This window comes from Solanum pennellii, chromosome 12 (genome assembly GCF_001406875.1).
Source record: "Solanum pennellii chromosome 12, SPENNV200".
NCBI classification, from domain to species: domain Eukaryota; kingdom Viridiplantae; phylum Streptophyta; class Magnoliopsida; order Solanales; family Solanaceae; genus Solanum; species Solanum pennellii.
The window spans coordinates 51,828,560-51,834,559 of NC_028648.1; positions in this window are offsets into that span (position 1 = coordinate 51,828,560).

Consider the following 6,000-nt stretch of genomic DNA (forward strand, 5'->3'; position numbering starts at 1 on the left):
GTTAGCCTTCCTGATGGCTCCCTTCGGCTCAATTACCCAGTCGGCACCCTTTCCATCAATAGATAAGTGCAGGGCCATCGACCACTTGGTGGTCTCTCTCATCGATGGCTCACACAAGAATTGTCCATCTTTAACAATTTGTCATCGGTAGTCGAACTCGGCGGTGAGAAGGGTCCTGGTGGTATCAACATCCTCGCCATTCAGATACAAGTGGATGGCTGGGAGGGAGATGTCAACCTGTATAGCGTACTCTGACGTGCTCTAGTGGGTCCTGTTTTGCGGGGGCAGCCCGCCTATCAATCTGTGATCGGAGAGTTGCCACTTAAGAAGCGTAAAACCCTTGGACCAACTCCTCACTGTAGCATCCCAAATAACGCGTTGTCTACTCTAGCCATTGTCTGTTTAAGAAAGTGTGGATATTTGCATGGTGGCGAGACTTCACGTAATGACCCGTCTCTCCAGTTTAAGGGTTCGTGTAATGACGCCTTTATCATTTAGAAACTTGGCGTCTGAACAAACTTGGTATTGCCCGTCGACACACCACCGGTTGGGCAGGTCGGTAACCGAGGTGAAAACACCAGTCGGTGAGCCTATAGTGGAATCATGAATGTCAACCTCATCAGATAAGCCAGACAGTGCGACCGTGGCTGGTCCAGAGACTTTTGCGGACCCGCAGACTTCCTCCGACAACAAAACTCCTAAGGAACCAGACTTTCCTTCTTCTTTTGTAGATGACCCAGAAGGTGTGTCGGTCAGTGTGCGCTCCTCATCAGACTGGGAGGCAATGACTACACTAGGGGTCACCTTTTTGGGCGTAGCTCTGGTTGCATGCGCAGCTCATGCTTGAGTGGAAGTGCATGGGGGCACGTACTCGAGATCATGCACATCATCAGAGCCTATAACTAGTCGGGCGGACGGGGCGACAAACTTTGAATGCCCACGCTCGTAAACTCGATCTTGTTTCAGTGCCATTACAGATAGTACCTTTAAAAATCATTATTAGTAATAGATAGAGCAAACAAAACAAGAAAATATGCAACAAAATATACATAAGAGCAAATTTATAATGAAAAATCTGTAGTAGCTATGAAACGCGATGGACCAGGTGATGGCTCGTCGTGACCACGACGGTCCGTCATGGGGTCCGTCATGTCTTACTCAATGATGTTTATTTGGAGACACCAAAATGAAAGTCTCAATCAATTATGACGGATAAGAACGACGGACCGTCGTGAGACATTGATGGTCCGTTGTCGATGTCTGTCGGTGGGCACTTAGAAAAAGTATGGAGAACCTTACGAGAGGGGTCTCTGACCGTCATGACGGTTGTACAGGACGGACCGTCATGATAATGACGGTCTGTCAGAGGACACTTAGAAAAAGTTGGAGACCTTTAGGACTAGGGTCTCCTACAGTCATGAAGGTTGTGCAAGACGGACTTTCAAGGGTGCGACGCTCCGTAGTAGATGTCTGTTAGTGGACACTTATACAAAAAATTGAGACCCTTAGGACAAGGGTCTATGACCACCATGACACTTGTGCAGGATGGACCGTCTAGGGTACGACGCTCCGTTGTAAATGTCCGTTAGGGGACACTTAGAAAAAAATGGAGAACCTTAGGACAAGGGTCTCTGACAACCATGACGGTTGTACAGGACATACCGTTGTGGGAACGATGATCTGTCGCAAGTGTCCGTTAGTGGACACTTAGAGAAAACGAATAGTGGGGTGTTGGAACAGACCCTATGACGGTCCGTCGTGGGTACGACGGTCCATTGTCGGGGTCTCCTTCTGTCATTAAGTGATATAACTGAGGATGACACAATTATTCCATGTGACTCAAACGGAATACTTGATTGTAACCTACATATTTCTAAGCCAAATACCTAGAAAACTAGCAATGCTAAAACACCAATTTCTCGAGTTATAACAAGGAAACTCGAGGGACTCTTAACCTAGAAAAATTTTATGAAAGAACAAAGACCCACCAAAAAGAAATAGGCTAATAATAATTAAAAAAACAAAAATGGAATGTAAATGGGTAGAGATCAGAGACACATACCTGAGAAGAGGAGAAAAATAAGCAAGTGAGGAACTTGGTTGAGAGCAGAACCAGAGCAGCAGACTCCGACCATTAGAAAGAAGATTTGGGGATTTGGGGATTTGTGGAAGTGATATGGATCAGTCTATAGAGTAGAGATTGAGAAAGTAGGAAGTTTGAAAGGGATTGAATAGGATAAAGAGGGAAATAAATGGTTAAAATGAAGGGGTTGGGGTTTTAAAGGTTGAAATTTTTTTAAAATTCCCCAGATGGGTCGGGTTGGGTTGCTGGTTAATGATGCATTGAGTCCCCGACGACGGTCAATCTAAGATGTTACGGTCCGTCATGGGTTCCATCGCGGATGCCCTAATTTTGAAAATAAATTTAAAATGTACCTGGCACGATGGATTCATGCGACGGTCCATCGCAAGCGTGACGGTCCGTCGATATATCCGTCAGTGAATGTTACAGAGTCATTTTCTTGCAGAGTTTCCTGGTGATGTGGTACCTGCAAATTTAAAACCCATTAGTAGAAAATGCTACCATTACTACAAAGAACACTATAAGTATTGGGTCGCCTCCCAACCAGCGCCTGATTTAACGTCGCGGTACGACTTAAGACACTTAATTACTCATACTTTATCAAGATGGTATGCCTCGATCACTTTATTTGCCGATTCAGCATGCCCGAAATAGATTTTTATTCATTTTCCATTCACCTTAAACCGCACACCCTCCTTGGTTTCCAACTCAACTTCTCCATGAGGGAATAGTTGGGTAATCTATTAAGGGCAAGTCCATGAGCTTGCCAAGAAACAAGCGCAACCTTTAATTGTATAAAAGCACCAAATCGCCAACCATAAACTCTCATTTTTCAATTTTTAGGTCGTGGTACTTCTTCGTCTTTTCTTTGTAGAGGAATGAGCTTTTATAAGCTTTCAGGCGAAATTTATCAAGTTCATTCAACCCAGTTACCAGTTGTTCTGCAGCTTCGTTCCAATCCATTTTCAACTTCTTCGTAGCCCACATGGATTTATGCTCCAATATAACTGGAAGATGATAGCTTTCCCATATACAAGTTGGTATGGGGACATACCTATGGGAGTTTTATACGCTGACCGGTAGGCCAAAAGAGCATCATCAAGCCTCCTTGACCAATCCGTTCTACTAGTGTTCACTGTTTTTGACAATATCTGTTTGATCTCCCTATTTGACACTTCAACTTGCCAACTAGTTTGAGGATGGTAAGGAGTGGCAACATTATGGTGAACCCCATATTTCTTCAATAATCCCTTGAACAATTTGTTGCAAAACTGGTATCCCCCATCAATAATAATTGCCCTTGGGGTACAGAATCGAGAGAATATATTCTTTTTCAAGAACGCAATGACACTCTTCCCTTCATTGTTTGCAAGGTCGATAGCTTCCACCCATTTAGATACTTAATCAACCGCTACTAAAATATACTTCATTCCATGAGAACTCACAAAAGGACCCATAAAGTCAATACCCCAAACATCAAATAACTCAATCACAAGAATGGGGTTTAGAGGGAGCTTTTGGTTTCATGAAATGCGGCCATCTTTTTGGCATCTATCACATGCTTTAGCAAACTCATGAGCATCATGATGAAGAGTTGCCAATAGTAACCACATTGTATTATATTATGAGTTGTTCGGATACCACTATGATGTCCACCAATGGGTGAGGAATGGAATGCCTCAAAAATACTCAACATCTCAACTTCTGTGACACAACGCCGAATAAGCTCATCGGCACAGATCCTATATAAGTACGGTTCATCCCAAAAGAACTTCTTCACATCGTACCTGAACTTTTTTCTTTGATGAAAGGACAATTCTGATGGAAAAATATCGCTAATCAGATAGTTTGCAAAATCTGCGAATCGTGGAATCAAGTCTTCTGAGGCAGCAAATACATGCTCATCGGGGAAAGTATCATCAATATCACTCTTATCCCCTATCTCTCTCATAGATTCATCTTCTAGATGGAACAATTGATCTGCAACATGATTTTCAGTCCCTTTTCTATCCCTCGCCTCAAAGTCAAATTCTTGTAGCAGTAATACCCAACGAATAAACCTCGGTTTTGCATCCTTCTTTTCCATCAAATATCTCAATGATGAATGGTCCGTATGCACTATAACTCTAGTACCAAAAAATAGGAATGAAATTTTTCAAAAGCAAAGGCTACTGCAAGGATTTCTTGCTCAGTCACTATGTAGTTCTTCTGGGCTTCATTTTGGGCTTTACTAGCATAGTAAATGCGGTGAAGGATTTTGTTCCTTCTTTGTCCCAATACCACACCAAGAGCAACCCCACTAGCATCACGCATCACCTAAAATGGAATGTTCCAATCCGGAGTAATAATGATAGGTGCAGACACCAATTTTTCTTTTAGCACACCGAATGCTTTAAGACAGGTTTCATCAAAATAGAATTTACAAACTTTCTCCAGCATTTTGCACAAAGGATGCGCACTTTTGAAAAATCTTTGATGAATCTCTAGTAAAAACTTGCACGCCCAAAAAAGCTTCGCACACCTTTTACAGAGATAGGTGGGGGAAGTTTCTCTATTACCTCGACTTTAGCTCGATCAATCTCTATGCCCTTTTTTAAAATGTGATGACCCAAAATAATACATTCTTTCACCATGAAGTGGCATTTTTCCCAATTTAGTACTAAAATGTAGTCTTCACATCTCTTAAGGACCTCAGATAAATGGCTCAAAAACCGCTCGAATGATTCACTAACTACAGAAAAATCATCAATAAAAACTTCAATAGTATCTTCCACCATGTCGGAGAATATCCACATCATACATCTCTGAAATGTGGCAGGTGTATTGTATAACCCAAACGGCATTCTCTTGAACGCAAGGACCCATATGGACAAGTAAAGGTGGTTTTCTCTTGATCCTCTGGTGCAATAGAAATTTGATTATACCCCAAATATCCATCAAGAAAACAGTACCACCATTTTCTACTAAGTCTATCCAACATCTTATCCATGAAGGGCATAGGAAAATGGTTTTTTCAGTCCATGTTTTTAATTTACGGTAATCCATACACACCCTTCATCCAGTAAATGGTGTCATTGTAACAAGTTCATTTTTCTCATTGTGGACCATAGTCATTCCCCCTTTCTTAGGTAAACACTGAATAGAGGATACCCAACTACTATCGGCGATCGGATATATTACTCCAACATCCAACCATTTAATGATTTCTTTCTTCACGACCTCTTGCATAGGTACGTTTAAGCGTATCTGGTGCTCAATACTAGGCTTATGATCGGGCATGAATTGGATTTTATGAGAACAAATACCAGGAGGGATCCCAATAATATAGGCAATAGTCCACCCAATAGCTCTTTTTAATCTATTTAGCACTTTCATTAAACTCCTAACTTGTTCATTCAGGTCTGATGCAATGATTACTGACAAAGTGTCGAATTCATACCTGATTTGAGGTGGGAGAGCTTTTAGTTCTAAATTTGGAGCCTCCTCTATAGATGGTTTCGCGGGTGGACACTCGCGATTCTTCATGTCTAAATCATATTTCTTCGTTTTAAACCGAACATCACCACGATCAATAGCCGCGACTAATAACTCATACTCTTCAATGCAATCGTTATAAAAATTCAATATTACTGCCGCTAATGCTTCTACACCTAGACGTTCTTATATTTGTGTCTCAGATAACTTACCAACTTTGTAGGATATAGCATATACCGACTGGATTTCACCACTCTGCCTCATGGACCTACAAATGTTGAACGTCACTTCTTCATTGTTCAACCAAAATTTCATCTGCCCCTTTTTCATATCAACTAAAGCTATACCCGTATAAGGGAATGGCCTCCCAAGAATAATAGGTACTTCAAAATTGACTTCACAATCAAGAATAACAAAATCTGCCGGAAATATGAACAACTCCA